Consider the following 10,757-nt stretch of genomic DNA (forward strand, 5'->3'; position numbering starts at 1 on the left):
AAAGGGTCATTACAAAACCTAAGGGTACTACAACAGTAAAGTCACTCATTTTCATACCCCTTCTTACTCAGATTTAAACATCACTATATGTACATACCTTGCTCTATCATAAAACAAAGAGATCAAGAGATGGAAGTAGGATATAAACAAATAACAAAGTAATGTGTGAAAATGATATTTGACTGAACAAATAGTAACAAACAATGCAACATATGAGCCCTCACATCAAAGAGGTATCATGCTCGCAGTCTTAAAGATATAATTAAAATGAAGGACTAAATTAAAAACACTCACTCGCTCAAAGAAGTTTGAACAATGTTCATGGAATACCATAGGCTTGCCTTTATTTTCTAACTTTGTTTTTGAATGGTTGGACTAAGATCACTATAGGACTTTCCTTAGCTTGTAACATAGGCTTCGGGATAGAGGTGGTAGATATGGATATAGTGACTCATCCTTTCTTGACAATACACTACTTTTGGCTCTACTTTTCAACCTCTTTTATTTTCTTCTACCTTATTCTTCATTGTTTTTCCTTTGGATTCCGGATGCAGCTTTTATTTTCATAACTTCTATACTCTCTCTATCTCTCTTTTCTTTTTTATTTTTTTAAACTTTATTCAAGCATAATTTTATTTTTTTCTTTTTTCTTACCACACCCAAACCTTATTTTATTTTCTTTTACTAACCTTCTTCTTCATACCCACTTGGTGTTATGCACCGCTATGATAGCCTCCCTCAATTTAGATGATTATCCTATGTTGAGGTACACATTTTCCAAAGAGGGACTAGGGCCAAAATAGGCTCATTATAACCAAAATGGGGCTGAATAGTTAATGAAAGAAATAGGTTGATTTATGCTCAAACTCATGATCAAAGGATATACATTCTGTTTCATCGGGAATGTAGGCCTAAAGTAGAATAATTTGACAATAATCTATGATCCTTATCTAATCAACTATCTACAACCTAGGGAAGAATAACTAGACAAGTTCTGAATCGCACACACACAGGGAACTGGGTAAGTATCTCACACATACATAGCATAGGGTTACAACATCACTTACAACCTATCCATTTAATGAATTGCTAAGCTATGAATAATATGCATATAGTAATAATGGAATAAAAATATCGACCATGTTCATAATGTAAGCAAAGTGCACAGTCGAGCAAAAATATTTAACCATTAAGGTTACTCAGAATTCACCCAAACTTACAATAAAACATGTTTGCATTAAGGTTCCCCTACTTTTCTCCTAATTATATAAAACAGATAAGATACTAAAAAATCTAGAACACACTAAACATGGTGGTTATACTATGATAGCACACCTATGAGAAAAGAATAATAACAATTAAAAAACCCTGAGTAATGGTACACCTCCCACCTCTAACTTTGAGAACACATAGTGTCCTCACTACATGAATATCAAAATAAAAGAAAGAACGAGGGGTGAATCCATACCTACAGTGATCATGAAAATTTATCACATCACATTGCTGGGGTCTTAGAAATAACCCCAGTCTCATCAATATCAGCTTCGACAGCGGTTGCAACACTCAACTCAATATTAGTACCAGTAGTGGTCGATGAACTAAATGGTGTCTAGACAGTAAGGGAAACTATCATACCTATACTCTTTTAAATAATAGCAGCATCATTATTTGTTGCTTCATAAAATATAGAGCTCTTGAAGCCATATCCTATCTTATGTACCTCAGATAAATGATCCCATGAGGTCTGCTTACCCGCCTTTATGGCTTTATTCATGTCATGTTTTTCTCTCTTTCTCTTTCTCCTATTTAGGTCCTTCTCACCACTAATTTCAATGCTCTTCTCCTTACTTTTGGTGCCTTATACACCTCATCATTCTCAATCTCTTTTAGAATCAGCATGGGATTAAGAAAAGTTGAGTATGGAATAGAAGCCATCTCCTTAATAGAAACTCAAAGTATGGCTAACTCATATTTAATCCCTACTAAATCTGGATACCATAACCCTTTAACCTTATTAGTGGTCCTCATCTCAAAGCTATTAAAATAGGTTTGTATTTCACATGACTTAGCTCGAATCTTTTTATTTAACCATGGCTAGACACCATGCTCAATATTTGGCACATTTTTGCTCAATAGCAAGCAACCTCTTCAATACATCATTCAGAAACTCCTAGGAGACTTAGGTGTACCTACTAGCAGCTAGGTAAGACATAGATAATATCAGAAAAGTAGCGGGTAAAATAGGGACTAATAGTGGCTGGGATATAGATTAAGTGGTCTCCATAGATGTATATTGAGGCAGGACTTGTGGTGTCAGTCCAAAACTCAACCTATGTTTCCCTATATTTAATAAAATTTAGGGTATCAATGTTTATTGGTGAATCCAACTTGAATACACTCTATAGCACTACAACACCAACTCTAACTTTTACTTTTTATATGGGGTTTGTCTTGTCCCAAATCAATCCCAAGTATGTAGTACGATGAACCACTGTAAGATTATCAATCTCGGGCATGATAGGAACTCAGCCCTCTAAGACCATCTTTTTTACCAGGCATGAGAAGAAGATGCAAGTTTTAAAATTCACAACTCTATACCAGATTCCATAGAACAATGGTCTTTGGAATATTAATATCATACGCTTCCATAATACCATCTATCAAGGTAGTTTGGTAGGGACTTAGAATATAGTTACTATATTTGGGCCCCAACCTATGGTAAAACAATATCCACTAAAATGTTAGAAAATTTAGACTCTGCTTGTTACTTTGTGATGACGTACCAACAACCAAAGGAGAATTTTATTTGTCAGTAGTAATGATGTTTTCCATCCAGTGAAAGTGCACCAACTTGTCCTTATTGGTATTTTCTTTGATTTTACCTTTTTATCTCATCAATAAGGAAATCAATTTTCATGGTATTAACTAGAGGCACATTATTTTCCCCATACATAAAGTGTGAAATAGTTTACACCAACATACTCAAGTTGACCCCCCAATCACCAATGTATGGAGGGTTCATAAACTTTCCATGATAGGCCCTTTGAAGATAAATCTTTCTACAATGTCTAAGACGCTGCATAAATTCCTGAACAAGATTTTAATTATATCTATCAGGTTTTATAGCCATATATTAAAACTTATTCTTTTTGAACAATCTCTTAATAGTAGGTATCTCATACATGCCTGTTAGCAACAATCTTGGCTCAACATAGAGCCTTCTTTTGGTCAATTTGTACTTGGGATAATGACACCTTCATGATCACATAACTCCTTCATACCTTGAATACTCCACCTATTAAGTTATGGGAATGGTGCAGCCTAAATTTGAATACCAGATTTAGCTAGTGGTAGAGATTGAGTAGGTAGTGGTGGACTATCAATGATGTCCTAATCTTCAACCTTAGATGACTCATCTAAGCCAGACCCTGAACACACTTTTTTGAATTGATCACCAGATGGAGCCTCCTATCCACTCCCAAAAAGACTCTTATCTTCCCCTTATTTTCCTACTTCAGACTAAGACTCTCTCTCTTTTAAAGACAAAGGAGGATTAGGTAAATTTGGTGAGGATGTCTGGGCATTATTCATGTAGGGCCTTGCTCGACCACCTTGTGGGGGGATAGGATGTGCATGGACTGGCCCTGACTAAGGTATTCTTCCATTGATCCACTCGACTCTTGCTCTACCTCTTCAGGTTTGTCTTACAAATATAAGGTAGAGCAAGATTGTTTCTTGAGAGTAGGCTTTCCCCCTTTTTGTTTCCCTTTGGAGTATTGTTATTTGTCGATATAGTACTTGTGGGGGAATAGATGATAGTGATACAAATCATAATATATATATATATATATATATCTTAGTAACCCAGGCCCTATAAGCCTTGGAAATGAGTAGTACTACTAGTAGGATGACTTATAGGGTCGAATCTAAAATTCTTGGAAATTAGATTTTATCCTAACGAATCCACTATATGAGTCATTGGATCACACTACGGCTCATTGGGTGAGTCATTGGTTGAACTTATTGAAAAGTGCAAGGCAAGTCAAGCAGTATGAGTACACCCTACAACTCGTTAGGTGACCCTATAAGTCAATAAATGACTCATAATGAGAGAAGTGCAAGATATTTAGGGTATTTGAATTTTGGACCAAAGTGATAGTCATTACAAATCATACAAAGACTTGTAGCCTTAGGGTACAAGTCATTACGACAATTGTAGGGACTACAATTTGGAAGTCCATGTCTATGAACTCTCTCAAAAAAGTTTACCCAACTTCATCAATTATATGAAAACAAATACAACGATCATTAGTGTATTAATGAAACCATTCCTCTTGTTCATATATGAAACCAAACACAATGGCTACTCAAATATGACCCTGAATACCAATCAAATACCTAGTTAAACACATAATCATACACATAACAATCTCTAATGCTATATTTTCCTTAAAATCAAGTGATATGATTTTTTAATTCATTACCTAATTCAAGTTCTCACGAATTTAAACCTTGGGTTTGATGGACCCATGTAATTCACTACAAAAATTGAAGTAAAGCAACTATAAAAATCAACTTACTTTGATTTGAGTAATGAGTCTTGAGAGATTGTCAAAAATTGATGTTGTAATTTTGTAGGGTGATTGTTCTTAAATAGTGGTTTGAATAATTATGAGGGGAAAAATTATGGAAGATGGAGAGAGTTTTGCTTCTATGAAATGGAAATATGATTAGATCAGGTGATCCTAGGTTTTAAATATCATTTTAGATTGGTCTAGTCATGTGATTTTTAAGATTTTGATCAAAGATCTCCCAGTGATGATGACTCGACCCTATGACTCAGTGCTAATGATTGTGAGTCATAGGATTCTTCTGTAGCTTAAGACGTAGGGAACTTACCTGGGTCGTAGTCACTAGTCTATACGACTTAAGGTAAAGAGTCATAGCATGAGGATACAACTCATTCTGAGAGTCAGTGGGATTCTAGTGACTTTCCTTTGGTTATCCTTGTAGTTAGACCCACCCTAGGAGTAGTTGTATTACCTTATGACCTATTGTATGACACGTTAAACCTAAAACTAGAAATTTTTTTGGTTTTTTTAGCTCTGCAATCCCATGCAGCCACGACCCGAGACTACCCCCTAGTCATAACACGGTGCTTAAGGCCACAAGTGACCCCATGCTAACTTATGGATTGTCATATGCTATAAGTACTGAGAGGATAATAATAAAATATTGTGCGGAAGTCATTTAATGAAATATCTAAATAATCAAATCTATAACAAAGGGGTTTGAAAATACATCGCTGGAAAACATAACCAATTGTCTTATCATCTCAAAGCTTCTAAACATGATGAGTTATTGAGACAGGTCCCCAATTAACTTTGACTACTAAAATAACATAAACTGAATTACTAGAAAGCATGATATATAATATAACTAGACCTCAAATACTGAGGACTCACCAATGCTACAGCTGAGTGATACCGAGATGGACTACGTGCGATCTGGGAACTGAGCGTCCAAGCCTATGTTATAAGACAACATAGTGCAAGCGAGAGTATGTGGTCAATACATTGAATTTACTGGTATACAAGATAGTAACTAACAGGTATATATATAGGTACAGAGCATGAATTCATGAACATGTGAACAAATATACGACCAAGCATAAAAATGTACTGAAATAATTTGATAACTGATTAATTGATATATGGATAATTGATCATGCAAAAATGAACTATCAAAATCTAAATGTTGAACTAAGACTATGGGAGCTAATATTTAATCGACATGCCCCGATCTGAGCTAGTTGGGGTCCAACATATAACCCTAATTGGAAGAGTGTTAGTACCTTACCAAGGAAACCAACACTGGTGTGTAGATCCACTAAACTGGCGTCCTGAAAGACTAAGGTATCAGGCCTCTACTGGTGGGTGACCCCTAAGAGAGTGTCTGTCCTCAACTGTAGGGTGGCCTCTCATAACCTATGTTGGCTATGTAGTTATAGAACTTAGGAACTTCTACTAAAGGTATCAGTCCTCTACTGGTGGGTGAGCCTTCATCCTTAGCTTTGTCGGTGCTAATTCCCACTCCCAACTGAATTGGCACTAATACTGATGAAAGGCTTAACATGACTGATACTAACATATGCTCAAGATGATGGTATTCTGAATTTAATTATACTAGTATTCTATGAATTACTTGTAACCTAACATCTGTGACATACATGAATATCTAGGTATGGGGTGTTCATAACCCACCAGCACTATCTAATGCAAACTGATCTTGGTAAATATTGAACAATCCATGTTATAAGAAGATTATGAATAACACACAGGATTTCAATAACTAATCATAATGTAGACATTTGCATTATCAAACATATGGAAAAACAATTATCATAAGGAAATATATTTTCATGGTTCAAAATAAAAACAATTGAGAGGAGATTTATAAAGTTCATGGTTAACTTGGAACCCCATAAAGGAGAAAATAGTTTTACACTTGAAAGTTTAGAGAGTTCTTTGGATTCAATGGGTGGAAGATACCCACTAATGAATATCCCACATACCTGAAGTAAAAGCTTTGGTGAAATCCTTGAAATTGATCTTGTTATTGAGAAACCCTAATTTGCTCTTATGGGAGAAGAGAATTGCTTTTAATTTGTGCATAAGAAGTGACTTTGATGTTCTGAGGTATTAGGTTAATGTTTACCCTTGATAACTGACATCTTTGGGAACTCAAACAACGTGGGTTTACGTTAAAAAAGGGTAGAAATTACCAAAAAGCCCTGTTAAAACGTGCATAGATTCTAGGTCCCCAGTCATTACAACTCACCCTACGACTTGTGATGTCTGTTATAAGTCATAGTCTGAGTCATAACCTGGGGTCCTAGTACCTTGGGTCCTTACTGGTCGGATTCTGACTCTCTCTTACTACTCATCATGTCTAACTACGAATTATAAGGCATAGTCGTAATCTTAATATTGGCTTTAGGTCATACACAGTTATGACTATGACTGCCCTTCTTATGACTCGTAAGGTCTAACTATGAGTTATACGGTGCACTCGTGATCAACGGATTGGGTTCCTTGGTCAACACTAGTGTGACTATGAGTCCATCCTTACGACTCGTAGTCACTAATTACGAATCGTAAGGCCGAATTGTAATCGCTTTGTTCATAACTTGGGGCCTTCACTAGAGTAACTATGAATCACTCGTGATGACTTGTCATGTGTGTTAACGAATCGTTACCTAAATCATTTTCACGGCAGTATGTTAGGCCCTTAGTGGAAATTTTCCACAATTTTTTCCTCGATATTGGAGTAAGGTGAGACTTGAAGTGTTGGAAATCTAAGTTAGTGGTCTATCTTTTGAGGGGTCTATAGCTTGAAAATTTAGGGTATTACAATATCTCCCCATTGTGATCATTCGTCTTTGTATAGCGGCTTTTGCTTCCTAAGTAGCTCCCTCAACAGACTACTTCCTCTACAAAACTTTTACTAAGGCGACCTCCTTATTCCTCAACCTATGAATTTGGTGGTCAAGGATTTCAACTGTTAATTCCTTATAGGAGAGGCTATCTTCCATGCTCACACGTACTAAAGGGACGAAAAAAGCTAGATCACCAATGTATTTCTTTAATAGAGAGATATGAAATACTGGGTGTACTGATGCTAACTCTGTAGGCTACCTTTCCAAAATGGATCAAAATCCTATATGGGCCAACATACCAGGACTAAGCTTTCTTTTCTTACCAAATCTCTTCACTTTTTTCATGGGAAAAATTTTTAGATACACAAAATCACCAACATCAAATTCAAGCTCTCTCTCCTTATATCTACATAGGATTTCTAATGACTTTGGGATGTCTTCAGACTTTCTCAAATCCACTGAACTTCCTCCATAGCCTCATATACTGAATCTTGCCCTATTAAAGCATCCCAACCAACTTCAAACCAACCAATAGGAGACCAACAGAGCCTCAAATAAAGCCATCTGAATACTGTCGTGATAGATATTATTGTAGGCAAACTCAATCAAAGGTAAGTGATCACCCCAACTACCCTTGAAATCAATAACATAAGCTCCCAATATGACCACTAAGGTCTGAATGGTCCTCTCTACTTGACCATCTATCTACGGGTGAAAATTTATACTGAGATAAACTTGGTTACCAAGACCATTCTAAAAAACCTTTTAAAAATAAAAGGTAAATTGAGTACCTCTATCAGAAATGATGGTCAATGGGACCCCATGCAACCTTACCAACTCACTGAGATAGAGTCTAGCATAATCCTTGACTGAATATGAAGTATGGAATGCCAAGAAATGATCTAAGTTGGTCATCCAATCCACTATGACCCAAATAGAATCATTCTGATGATGTGTATGAGGTAAACCTTTAATAAAGTCCATATTCACCACTTCCCACTTCCAAGTGTGGATGTTGAACTCCTGAAGTGTACCACTAGGTCTCTAGTGCTCAATCTTGGCTTGCTGACCATTTAAACACTTAGCCACAAATTCCGCAATATCCTTCTTTATAACAGTCCACCAATAGACCTTTCGTAAATCACGGTACACCTTAGTGTCTCCTAGATGAATAAAATATTCTAAACTATGCATTTCTAGTAATATTTGCTACCTCAAATCATCCACATCTAAAATGCATAACCTGCCCTGACAATAAAGCATACTAACTCCATTTTGGGAGAAAACCTCAACCTTCTGGTCTTAAACACCCTCTTTTATCTTAACCAAAATAGGATCCCTTCTTGCTTTTCTTTTACCTCAAAAACTAGAGAAGATTCAGAACTATTTTGAGCCCATCTACTACCTTCATCTAAATCAACCAACTGAACACCCAATCTAGCAAGCTGATGAACTTAACAAACTAATTCTTTCTTATCATACTCCACATGAACAACACTCCCCATAGATAATTTACTAAGGTCATTGACCATAACTTGGCCTTACATGGATGATATAACACACTCATATCATAGTCTTTCAATAATCAATCCACCTTCTATAACAAAGATTTAGGTCTTTCTGAATGAACACAAACTATAAAGTCTTGTGATTTGTGAACACATTAATATGAACTCCATATAAATAATGCCTCTAAATCTTTATGGAAAAAACAATCGCTGCCAAGTCAAAATTATGAGTCGTGTAGTTTTTCTCACCAGGTTTGAGTTGTCTAGAGGCATAGGCTATGACCTTATCTCTCTGCATCAACACACAACTAAGACCAACTCTGGAAGCATAAAAAAAAACCACAAAACCATTTGGACCTTGGGGTAGAGTCAAAACTGGAGTGGAAGTGAGTCAAGTCTTCAACTCCTAAAAACTTTTCTCGCAAGAATCGGGCCACTGAAACTTGGCTTTCTTCTGAGTCAGTTTGGAAATGGGAGAAGCAATAGAAGAAAATCCCCCAACAAACCTTCTGTAGTAACCGGCTAAGCCCAAGAAACTCTTGATATCTGATGGAGAGATGGATCTAGGCCAGTTTCTTACTACTTTAGTCTTTTGAGGATCAACTTTAATGCCATTACCAAAAATAATGTGACCAAAGAAAGCTACTGATTTCAACTAAAATTCACATTTGCCGAACATAATAGATAACTAGTGATCCTTAAGGATCTGTAAAATAATCCTTAAATGGTTTACATAATCACATTCGCTTCGAGAGTAGACAAGGATGTCATCTATGAACACTATAAGGAACATGTCCAGGTACTTCTTGCACACTATGTTCATCAATTTCATAAAAGTTGCAGGAGAATTTGTTAGTCCAAAAGACATAACTACAAATTTGAAATGACCATACCAAGTTCTGAAGACTGTCTTTGGAATGTAACATTCTCTAACTTTGAGTTGATGATAGCCGAATCTGAGGTCTATATTAGAGAAATAGTTTCCACCCTAAAGTTGTTCAAACAAGTCATCAATCCTGGGGAGAGGATACTTTTCTTGATTGTGACTTTTTTCAACTGATGATAGTCGATGCACATTCTGAGAGAATAGTCTTTCTTGCACACAAATAGAACCGGGAAACCCCACGGGGAAAAAGTAGGCCTGATGAAGCCCTTATCTAAGAGATCTTTCAATTGTTCTTTCAATTTCTTAAACTTGGCTGGATCCATTTTGTAAGGTGGAATTAAAATAAATTGGATATGTGGAAGTAGATTTATTCTGAAATTAATTTTCCTCTCAGGAGGAACTTCGGGAAACACTTCTGAAAAAATATTTACTACCAGAATTGACTTAAGACTTGGAGTTTCAGAACTTGAGTCCTTGAATCGAACAAGGTGATAAATACAACCCTTGGATATTATCTTCCTTGCCTTAAGGTATGAGATGAATAGACCTATAGGCACTAAGGTACTACCCCTCAATTCTATGATTGGCTCATTAGGAAATAGGAAGTGGACTATTATGTTTCTATAGTTGACTGAAGCATGACTAGAGTAGAGAAAATCCATGCCAAGAATGACATTGAAATTAGTCATCTCCAATTCTACAAGGTTTACTAAGGTAATTTTCTGAGATATTGTAGCTGGGCAATTTCTGTATACCTGTCTGGCTAAGATAGAACTACCAACAGGGGTATAAACTGAGAAGGTCTCTATTAGAATTTCAGGACTGACGCTAAAATCTACGGCTATGTAGGGAGTCACAAAAGAAAGTGCAGCTCTAAGATCTATTAATGCATAAACATAAAGGTGGAAGAATTGTAATGTACCAA

The sequence above is a fragment of the Capsicum annuum genome, chromosome 7 (genome assembly GCF_002878395.1).
Source record: "Capsicum annuum cultivar UCD-10X-F1 chromosome 7, UCD10Xv1.1, whole genome shotgun sequence".
NCBI lineage: Eukaryota > Viridiplantae > Streptophyta > Magnoliopsida > Solanales > Solanaceae > Capsicum > Capsicum annuum.